This window comes from Protopterus annectens, chromosome 11.part0 (genome assembly GCF_019279795.1).
Source record: "Protopterus annectens isolate FY-2018-M chromosome 11.part0, PAN1.0, whole genome shotgun sequence".
Taxonomy (NCBI): domain Eukaryota; kingdom Metazoa; phylum Chordata; order Ceratodontiformes; family Protopteridae; genus Protopterus; species Protopterus annectens.
The window spans coordinates 840,834,605-840,847,179 of record NC_056745.1 but is presented as its reverse complement, the minus strand read 5'-3'; positions in this window follow the sequence as shown (position 1 = coordinate 840,847,179).

Below are 12,575 nucleotides of genomic sequence, written 5' to 3'. Positions count from 1 at the left end.
GACAAATTTAGTCAGGCTACTAACAAGCAGTAATGAGTGCAGAATACGAGCACTTGAACACTTAAAACACACAGAACAGCAAACTAAAGTAATAAAGTAGGTAGAACACAGTTACAGTTAGAGCAGCTGAATAAAGTATAATTTCTTTTTTGTTAAATGGAGAGGGAGGAAACAGAGCAAGATTAACAGACTACAGGGGTTGTCCTTTGAGAATGCTGTCTCTGTACACAGTAGATAGAGCTGCTGAGATGGGACTGGTAGGAGTGTCTGAAATTGAAGAGACAGGGGGGTAGTCCTTCCCAAATGATCTCACTGTACTCAGTTGAGTGAACAAATGAGATGGGTCCAGAAGTGTTCAAACACAAATTTACAGCAGGGGAGGCAATTCCAAAGCCACCAAGTTTAATACCACAACAAGAACAGGGACGTAGGGTGGGACACTAACTGCAGAGAGAGAGAGAAACCACAATATTTAATTAATATTCAATGAAATAAATAAATAAAATGCAGTACTATCACTGAAACAATGCACGTGCCAAAAAGTGTACTAAATCAGCTTGTACTTCCAGATTATTGCAGATAGGTCACAGCCAGTCAAACAGTTCAGATACCGAGCACAAATAAATACACAGAAATGTGAGTTTACCACTGTTATAAGCCAAAAGAAACCCCCCAAGCTAACAGTTAAACACAGAACTTCAAAGAAGTGAGCAACCCCCACAATAACACTTATTTTGTAATTTTTTTACATAATTTCCTGTTGTATTGCCTTAATAATTTTAATAAACATGCATAACTCCTTTCAGTTGCTACCGTACTCCCACCATCTTAACTCTGCCACCTTGGCCTTTTTTTCTAATAGTCATGATCATGTTATCTATTATGTACATTAAGAAAGGACATGTTTTCAGCCAATGAAGAGGAACCTTGATGAGTGGATGGGTAACAGAAAGTTCACATCGGGGATCATACCAACAGCACTACTAGATAGGGGCCAAGGGTACTAGCTGCTAGTACAAGGGTCTAGGGAACTACTAAAGGGGCGGTGAATACCGCACAACGTGGCTGGGCTAATATATGCCTTCGGGCAGATAGCTCAGTACCAACCTATGAACCTATGAACCTATGATTTAAACTTCTGCTTCTTGTTACAGAACCAAAACCAGACAGTGAAATTAACCAAATGTGCAACTTGCAGATTTTTAACTTACTCTGAAGTTTGCTGATCCCAGAAATATTTACACATCAGTTAGGATGGTACTGAATATACAGCACCCTATGTGATAGAATGCAAGGGTCCTCCCATGTAAAAGACTTCAAGAAGTTACCAATTCTTGAGTGAATATATTTTGCAGAACTGTTCAGAATGTAAACAAATATAATTTAATACAAAAATATGTGTATGACGTCAAACTGTCAAAGGTTTGCAAAAAAAAAGGTGCATACACGTCCCAAACAAAAATCATACAATGCATAGGTTTTACATTCTTATTTCTGTTAAGACTGTGGGGCCTTCTGTACACACCTGTTTGTCAATTTGTTTGTATTCCTGAGTGCTTGTCAGAAGTCACTATAAATTTCTATTCTGGAAGATGCGATTGCTGTCTTGGTAAACTGTATTAACCATGAATCTTACAGATTCTTTTAATTCTAAAATACTGTCCCCTATAATATGATGGTCAGAAATAGTAATTTGAGATAATAGCATTTGAATTTTCATTGTTTAATTTCTAATATGCAAGTATTATGAGCATGTCCTTATCTGTTTTTAAATAAAATCTTCATGCCACAGTAGGTAGCATGTTATGGGAGTGTGCTTCCTTTTACAACTGGATAGAATTTGTGTTGTGTCTTTCGGCTCATCCCGGTTAGGGGTCGCCACAGCGGAACTCCGGTCCGCTAATGTTTGGTAGTGGATTTTTACGTGCCGAGTTACCAGCCCTGATGCACAACCTTCAACGAAGGCAGGCCCATTCACGCATGCCTCCACACAGAAGACGCTCTAGCTGAGAATCGAACGTGACAACGTCTTGCTGTGAGGCGACAACGCTGAATTTGTGTACATTTGTGTACTTACACATTTATTTTTACCACCTGTGACAGGAAGATTTGTCAATTATCTCCTCCCTTTCATTCTTAAAACTGCTTTCTTGAGTTGTTATCACTTCATTTTCTTAAAGGTGCTGACTCAGTATCCATAATTTCTGTCTCTGAGTTATGATTTAATCATACTATGGTGTCTTTTCTTCAAGTTTTATGATGTTTCCTCTGAGGACTCATTTCATGCTCTGCACTGTCTTTTTCCCTTCTTCTAACTGCTTTCATTGCTTACAAATTACTTGCTTACTTACTTATTTTAGAGATACAGTTCACCGTAGTTCATAGCATTCAAGACAAGCCGTATTGGAACTGTTTACATTGGCACCAGCCCCAGCTTAGTTGTGGTCTCTGAATACATCACAGCTGCAACTTACTGGCTGTGTCTACAAACATAGCACCTTGATGGTCATTTGATAATTTAGTATGGATAATGCCTGGTATTTTTTTTTTATCTTTATGAATGCAAACATTTTGTATCCAACAGCTAGGTGCTGTAGAAATTGGCATCCATTTAACAGAAAGATAAACAATAAGAAAAATTGTCTTATGCTTCATGTGCGTATGTAAGTGAGAAACTTATCAAATTAAATCAACAAAACATGCCAGTTTCACATCCTGTGATTGATGTTTTTCCATGACAGCGAGTGATTGAATGTGTTGCTTTATATACAAGTCAAGGCTAGTGTAATCTGTAATTTTATGCCTTGGAAAAGCACCTGTCACAGGATGTAAAATGTACATTGATGTGTTTTCTTGATTTTTACTTAATAAATTCCTCACAGAGTATTTATATAATATATAGTACAAGCTGCTACGTTTGTTTTTAATGTACGGATTTACTCAAACATTGTGTAGCATTTCTCATGATTCTGGTCCACCAAATATATTATTTCACTTTTTAGAACTAAATTAGTGTTGTCATACTCTGGCCTTGAAAAATGTAGTCTGTAGTTCCCCTTCAAGTCTGCCAGAAATATTTGATGGAACTGAATATCTTAACTCTTCGTCTTTATGGTGTTTGATTAAATAGTAATGCTAGAGGGTCAGGCAGGTTGAAGGAAGCAAATATCCTGATGACTGCTAGAGAATTACTTTCAACAATCACTTAATTGGTAATATTAAATTGCATTGCCATTCTGTTCGTCAGATATACCTTTTTTTGCAGTACAGTATATGGCCAGTGCAACAAGTAAAGAACTTATTTAAAAATATTTTGTATGAAACTGCAACAGTGGTCCTCTGAGGCGCAGTAATGCAGATTTTTTGTTTCTGTATTTTATTCCTCCTTTAGACTTTTCTTAGAGTTCTTTATCTAAGTGGTCACTCATTCATTTGAAGATGAGCCATGTTTTTTGGCAGTCCTTGGCTACCTGAAGCCCTATCATTGTACACATACACACACACACACACACACACACACACACACACACACACACACACACACACACACACACACACACATGGCTTAGGCAAATGTTCAGGAATTCATAATCACATTTTTCTCATATTGTTGTTTCATTTTAGAAAGGGGCATTGCCAATATTACCCTAAGCTACTAGTAGCAAGATCCTGTGTTTAATGTATATATCATATTTTTACTTTCACTTTATAGTGATTAAATTATTTCTTAGATAAAGAAAAACCACAACTTTTTACAAGTTTTCTCTTTATTTGAATGCAAGGTGTCTTGTATACTGATTTGCACTTCTAAGGAACTATTACGGTTTACTTTAAGCTTCATTGGAGTAAGAAAGTACAGAATTTCCTGTCAGCTGTTTTTTTCTGTTTACTTTTTATAGTATTAGTAACACTGATATTTATTAGTAAATTGTGCTTCCTGAAATGGTTTGCCACAGATGTCGCTTATGTGCAATAGCCACAGACCTCTGCAAGGTAGAGATACATGTACCTGTAAGAGATAAGTTTTTTGGAGGAAGTCGGAGATCTGTCTGACAGGCATACATACATATGTTACAGGTACTATAGCCAACTCCTCTTCCTCACCTAGAAATTCCTGTGCAATGCAAAAGTAAAGCCAAAGCAGGAGTGCAGATAGCAGCCATACATTACCTAAAACAGATGATACAATGCAGATACATGTTCTAGATGTACCAACAGCTTCTACCTCAGATGGTACCACCAGAAGCACTGCCAGTGATGAAGGAGATGATGATGCAATACTGCCACATATAGATGAAACAGAAGCAAAATACTTCAGGGACACCAAAGTCCAGTCATTAGGGGACCCTAATATCTTTGCCAGGAGATGAAGGTGGTGCATTGGAAGGAGACCTCTCTGATGAAAGATAGAGTAGAAGTACCTCATCAGCACCTTCAGAAACACACAGTAGCACAGCTTCCATGTTCTGCTCTGCTGAAAGAAATAAATGGATGATAGAGGTATATCAATGCAATCCAGGTTTTGATCTACTGTGGCATCTCCACATCATGGTCAACATCAAAACACTAAAACCACCTGTACTGGTGTGGTAACCAGAACTGGCACACTGCCCTGATATGTGTACATGATTTTTTGGGCCTACATGCACAGCTAGGGCACTTAAAGGTGTGGATGCCATTTTAGGAGTGGTTGCATACAAGGCTCTCATGGTGTAACATACATGCCTTTCCACCTGTGACTTATAAGTACATCTGAACAAAAACTGGGCATCTGATTACCATCAGATTTTTATGTCAACTAGCATAAACCCTCCCACTTCCAGTAAGATTGTAGAATACTACTCAGGAACATGAGTTTAAAAAAATAAGTATCAATCAAAAAACAATCATCTAAATGCTCAGATATTTTATAGTATTTTATGGCGGCATTATACAAATCTCAACTAACTCACGTCAGTCGCCCTGCTAGACAGGGGTCCAGGAAAGTAAATAATGTGGGAAGAAATAGCCAGGGAATTGTTATGGCTAGGCTTGTATAGGCCCTAGGGCTGATAGCCTAGTACCAACCTATGAACCTATGAACTATTTGCAGGTACTGCCTGGGTGAAATAATTCACAAAGAATAAAAAAATGGAACAGATATTGCCAGCATTAAATACCAGAAATGAAGGGAAAACAATCTCCTGGATTCAGCAAGCCCTGCACGGTGTGCAGGAACAGTGCAGGAGCTCCAGGAGGCAATATGTCCACCGTGCGAGCCAGGAATAAGCTGCAGGGACATGCACGAGCGTTCCTGCACTATTCCTACATGGACGCAGCTCCTGTATGCAAACTACCCCATTTGCAGGTGAAAACCATGCAAATGAGGTGAATTTGCAATCCAGGAAGCTGGCAGCTTGCCTTGCAGGACTAGTATAATTTGCAGAAATGTACTCAGTTAGCAACCGAGTACATTTCTGCAAACTACAAAACGAAGCCATGACAGCTCCAAATAAAGGGTGTATATAATGTATAAAGCACGCCATTGGCCAAATGTATGGCCATTGGCATGGAAAACAGTTAAAAAAATAAATAACTTTTTTTAGCCGACTTCGGCTGTTTGTGTAGGGCAGAGGTGCGCAAATGGGATTGGGCAAAAAATAACCTGAAATAAGCATTCTAACCAAAATTACTATTTTACCATTATACTCAATGGCAGGCAGAAGACAACATGGCCAGTGAATAGTGGTTGCTAAGGGGGAAGGCTCAGTGTGGGACCTGTAACTATGAATAAGCAGGCAATCCTATGCAAATGAGGGGAATGATACTGAATCCCAGATTTCCCCTCAATGCTAGTCAGCACCCAACAGTGTAAGTGCAGGAATAGCTTGGTGCAAGCCTAGGAGTTAGCTGACATCATAGGGGTGTGTGTCAAGCATACTGTAAGCAGATTGGAGCCCTGTGGCTCAGGTTTGCCCTTAGCTTAGCAGAGCTAAGCAAGGGGGTGTGTCTGAGGCTGCCTAGCACTCTTTACATTGCCTAAGCGGGTGTGCTCACCACGCACCGAGTTTTAAATAAAAAAAAAAGTAAACCAGGAAATAGCAGCTATGTGCAGATTTGAGCACTGTGTTTGCACGGTGTGCCCCTGGGCTTAAACAGGAAGACAATGGGAAGGGAAAACAGTAGTAGGAAGGTAATCAAGGAGAACTAGCATAGCTGGCAGGTGAAATGTATCAGAATCAGCCAATTACACAGGCAGCAGACCAGCCCAGCCCAGAACACTACTATAAACTATGCACACACCTTTCCCTCTGGTTTTTCCCACATACTCTACACCACCAGTGTATACAAGCGGGGAAATTTTAACAAACAAAAATAACAAAATGATAAGGGCTGCAGTAGCTATCATACATCAACATGTGGAAGAGGCTGACGGTGGTGAGGATGAGAATGCTGTCAACCAACCCACATTGAGGAGATGAAGAAGAGTGCACATATGCAGGGTAACCTACCAGGGGCTACATGAGCTGGAGATAGTGGAGTGCTATAGGGTGAACAGGGACATCCTACAGCAAATTGTTGAGCTGTGCCGGCCACGCCTGACACACTGAACTAACAGAGGGGAACCCATCCCAGTGGATACCAAGGTATGTGTAGGCCTAAGAATACTAGCCACAGGTACCTTCCAAAGGCCAGCTGGGGATATCATGGGGATCTCACAGGCATCAGCATCCAGGGTGCTCCACCAGTTCCTGGATGCCATGTCAGCACATGCCGGTGAGCATGTATAGTTCCCCAACACCTGTGAGGCGTTGGCCAGCAATATGTATCTCTTCCACCAAATAGCAGAATAACCTGAGGTAGTGGGTGCTATAGACTTCACGCATATACGCATCAAAGCACCACCCAGTGAGCGGGGTAGGGTCACATCAACCACAAGGGCTTCCCCTCCATCAACTGCCAGGTCGTGTGCAATGCCCAGGGCATTATAATGAATGTGTGTGCTGGCTGCCCTGGAAGCTATCACGATTCCCACATCTGGCATCTGATGCAGCTGTACCAGAGATTTGCCAATGGGGACATCCCTTACAGTCACCTAGTGGCGGATGCTGGTTACGCACTGGAGCCGTGGCCATCAGAAATGCACGCACACCCGAACAAGAACTCCATAATGAGGTACATGCACAGACCAGAATTATAATAGACCATGTGTTTGGGATGCTCAAGTCACGGTTCTGGTGCCTGGACACATCCGGTGGAGCCTTGCAGTACTCACCAGCTACATGTACTCAAATTGTCATCATATGTGCCATGCTACACAATATGATGCTGCAGAAACAGCTGCAGCAGGAATAGCACGGGGCAGGGCCACACAGCCTCCCACCATTGCCAAGGCCTGCACAGGCACAAAGTGCCTCAGAAGAGGAACAACCTGAGCCTGCCCCAGTAGGCAGAAGGAGGCATGCCCAGTATGCCCTGGCTTTGGCAAAGAGGCAAGGCATAGCACATACACTGACACAGTAGGGAACCAGGGAATGACACCTTTCTCTGACTCGCACATACAATAAAAGGGATGCCAAACATGACACTACCTGTGCTCAACCACGTATAGGGAGTGTACTATGTGCATCCAACATAGGCAGCCCTCCAGCACCGCCCTCAATACTGGCACACCCACAAGGTAATTCACTCTTCTTACCAGTTGTCGAATGGAGTAGTATGTGTTGTTACTTGTATCTATGGTATGGATGTGAGCATGCAAGGGAATCGGGTGGCTGAATGGGATGCCAGCAGATAGTAGACACCTATAGTGGCAGTATGAGATCTGTAACCAATACTGGCGTCACCAAAGTAGGCAGTACTACACATGGTGACAAAACCCACTGCAGGAAATGTGCTGGGCCACATGTGTGTCCATATGACACACACATGCCAGTCAGGGAGGTTCACATACCCAACAACAGTCTCAGCCAGCAGGACAGGTGTAGACAAACACAAACACAGGCTGTGCTAAGGCCTCTGAATGATGGCTATGGGTACCCCCCAGGCCTAAACAGACAGACTACATCAGGTCAGGCAGTGGGATGTTAGTTCTGAAGGGTAAGAAGTCAGAAACTGATATGTAGGTCAATCAAACCTAAGACCTGTAGTACACTGATATGCCTCTAGTCAGCATGAAAGGTTAGAATACAGAATGAAATGGAGTACCTGAAATACCAGTACAGTCATAGCAAATGTGTACAAGTGTCAAGTGTGCCCCCCAATCCTATGTAGAAATGTAGTAACAGTCTGGTGTGCCCCCCCAATCCTATGTAGAAATGTAGAAACAGTCAGGTGTGCCCCCTCAGTCCTATGTAGAAATGTAGAAATGGTCAGGTGTGCCCCCACATCCTATGTAGAAATGTAGAAACAGTCAGGTGTGCTCCACCAATCCTATGTAGAAATGTAGTAACAGTCTGGTGTGCCCCCCCAATCCTATGTAGAAATGTAGTAACAGTCTGGTGTGCCCCCCCAGTCCTATGTAGAAATGTAGAAACAGTCAGGTGTGCCCCCCAATCCTATGTAGAAATGTAGTAACAGTCTGGTGTGCCCCCCTAATCCTATGTAGAAATGTAGAAACAGTCAGGTGTGCCCCCTCAATCCTATGTAGAAATGTAGAAACGGTCAGGTGTGCCCCCACATCCTATGTAGAAATGTAGAAACAGTCAGGTGTGCCCCACCAATCCTATGTAGAAATGTAGTAACAGTCTGGTGTGCCCCCCCAATCCTATGTAGAAATGTAGTAACAGTCTGGTGTGCCCCCCAGTCCTATGTAGAAATGTAGAAACAGTCAGGTGTGCCCCTCAATCCTATGTAGAAATGTAGTAACAGTCTGGTGTGCCCCCCCAATCCTATGTAGAAATGTAGTAACAGTCAGGTGTGTCCCCCCCAATCCGATGTAGAAATGTAGTAACATGTATGTGTAGGTATAATACCAGTGGAGCACTGATTACCTGAGGTGGCCAAGGTAGCAGGATAGATTGTAGCATTTGTACAATATGCAGGTATGTGTGTGTTAGGTTGGTGTGTGTTTCATATTATGCGAGAGTGGTCAGTATGTATGCATAGTGAGGTTTGACCTGGTGGCCATTGCCCAGTACTGCCGATGACAGGGCCAAGTCCTCACAACTGCAGTGTCAAACACAGTGCTCCCCAGTATAACACATTCTAGCAGTAAGCCATTGTAAATGGGTCTATATCACATAATCGAAGTTTCAAAACTTCGACTGTGATAACATCGAACGCAAAACTTTGAAAACTGAATACTGCGAAGACTGAGAACAGTGATTTTTTCCCAGGGGAAAAAAATCGCTGTTCCAGTACAAAACGTGAAACGCACAAACACTATAAACTGTTTCTAATGTGGGGGGCTTCACCCCCCACACCCCCAATGTGGGGGCTGTGCCCCACACACACCCCTACTTAAATATACCAACTCTGAGATCGCATCACAGTGGAGAAAATAGCGAAGCCGCGGAAACTCCCCACCAAATACTTTCCTTGGAAAATAATTCAGTGTTCCGCGGCTTCGTTTTCAGTCTTCGGACTTCCAAGTTCAAGGTTTTGGCATTCAAACTTATCAGCCTTCGAACTTCTGATATACACCCATTGTAAATGTATGGAGGTAATATGTGTTACCATCTGAAAGATGGACATGGCATGACTGTTGGGCCAGATATACAAGCAGTAAATAGGGGAAAGTACTCCAGACAGACAGTGTATAATGTGTAACCGTGAAATGGACACACCCTTGGAATTGTACATACAGGTTTGTATCGCATTATCTGGGCTTGTAGTAGGGAATACGGATGTCGTCTGGCCAAACACTTGCAGATCATAAAGGTCATAGGAATGATGTATTGAGAAACAGCTGATGTCCCTGCACAGGCTAGCATAAGTGGAATGACCCATGCATATCTGTGAGTCAGATGCAAGTAGTGTCCATAGCACACATGCACCCAGCTCACCCAACCACCACCCACAGGTACCTCTCTGGTCTTATCCCTGCTGTTGGGAATAGGTACAATTTGACCCCCACCTGTGTATGGCAATAGCAAAATAATGCAGCATGCAGTGCAGGATTCCCATGCAGGTGTGTCCCTAGCTATAAGCAGCACTCTGCCAGCATCCGCACCACCTGATCAATACTGACATAAAGTATTGGCATGGACACCTAGCACACCTACCCTGTCACCCCAGAGGAATATACTGTATGGCAGTCTGGTACTGTAGGACTGACAGAATGCAACAGCCTGCTACAGCTGGCCTGCAGAACTGCCAAATGGCCTACAGTCCTCTGCCAAAGGACTGCGTCTCACCCGTACTGCCAATGTATGTTATGTCATGGACTCCCAAATAACATAACACAGTCCACAGAACCCATATGCAAGGCCATGTGGACAAACCACAGTAACATGCCCACCATGTCCCACTGCATGAACTGTGGACCAACACCAATACGCTGCTGTGATGAGGTGATAACTATTGGGAAAGTATCGGAGAATGTTTGCATAATGTATGGAAGAGGATAGAATAATAGAAGGGGGGGCGTGTGAGAGCATGGGCAGCATGGAATGTGCAAAGTCTGAAACACAGCCGTGTGCACATACTATCCCTGGCTGCAAACACAAAAATAGGTGGCTACAACCCTGCCCGTACACCACAATAAGGGTAATGTCCTAACTTATGGCCCCTGCCTCTGGGTAACCTGTGTGAATCTGTACAGCTGTGAGGTATTGCCACAGCAAGATAAGGCCATACTGTCACATCGATGGATGTACAAGTATGGGATCCTCTACTACCACTGTACCAAGGTGCTGAACTGGTTACACAGACCCAGCAGCAAGTGTCTGCAGCTCCCCCTCCACAATGGTATTAGTTTGCAGGAATATGTAGGCATTTGACCACAATACTGGACACAGTTGCATTCACCCTATGTTCCCCAGGACATCACCGCAAGTAAAAATGTCTACCAGACAGTACTTGACATAAAACATCACAGTGTATAACACTACACATGTCTGAATATCTCTGATAACACCAGGACCATGTAGTAGAAGCAGCACAGACACAATTACCTACAGTACCCACTATCCCTTGCCCAGTTTGACCCCATATTGCCAACTGATCTACAGATATCCTTCAGAAACAGTTTGCTATCTGTAGGTGTAGAACACAAAAGTCTGCACTGGAGTACAATCTACCTGGAATGGATCCATACATTCAATACAGAAGGGCATACTGGGCATGCTCCCACACTTAGAGAAATGAAGCCCATGTCTGGCAACAATGGTGGCTCATACAAATCTGAAGTTGCAGATGTTAGTGCATACACCCCTCAGTATGCACCAGTCATGCTTTGCACACACATTGGATAAGAATACACACATATATCCAAGGACAACACACTATAATATTCCATAAGTACACATACATAGATGTGTGGAAGAGAGTGGGAGTGACAAAGAGCCTTCCATCATAAGGCCTGTCCCACCCAGCACACAGCCAAATGGCTACAACAACATGATGTGTAAATGTCACTCACAGTAGAAATTATCATCTGGTATCCCTCAGCATTATAGACTCTGTGGTGCTACTGCTAGCTACTGCTAACTGTGCAACATGACTGTACAAGGCAGTAGTCATCTAGCAGTTGTATGCAGGTATCTGTGGAATATAAACCTATGTGTGCCTCAGTGTAGTGTCTCTACCTCTAGATGATTGGGTTATGGCCCATGCACACACACTGCCTTCCCCATAGCCCTACTATGGCAAGCCTGCTGATGTCAGTCACTGTGAAATACACCTTTGGGAAAGGGCTAGCCCAGTAATCTCTGTGGTGCGTCCTATAACTGTGTAATGCTGTAGTGTGATACACTAGTTAGGTAAGAGTTCTAATCTCAGATGTGGCAAGTCTGTGTAGGGATCAATGCTTTTTAGGCTAGTCACACTCACTACAATTCAAATGCCCTACTTTAGCAAGCCTGCTGATGTCATTCACTTTGAAATACACATTTGGGGAAGGAATAGCCCAGTAATCTCTGTGGTGCGTCCTATAACTTTGTAATGCTGTAGTGTGATAAACTAGTTCAGTAGGAGTTCTAATCCCAGGAATGGCAACCGTGTGTGTGTGTGTTTGTCTGTGTAAAGAACAATGTTTTTTTAGGCTAGTCACACCTACTACAATTCAAATACCCTACTTTGGCAAGCCTGCTGATATTATTCACTTTGAAATACACCTTTGGGGAAAGAGCAGTCCAGTAATCTCTTTGGCACGTCCTATAAATGTGTAATGCTGTAGTGTCATAAACTAGTTCAGTAGGAGTTCTAATCCCAGACATGGCAACTGTGTCTGTTTGTCTATGTAGGGAGAAATGCTTTTTAGGCTAGTCACATCCACGACAATTCAAATGCCCAACTTTGGCAAGCCTGCTGATGTCATTCACTTTGAAATACACATTTAGGAAAGGAATAGCCCAGTAATCTCTGTGGTGCGTCCTATAACTCAATAATACTGTAGTATAATAAACTAGTTAGGTAGGTGTTCTAATCCCAGA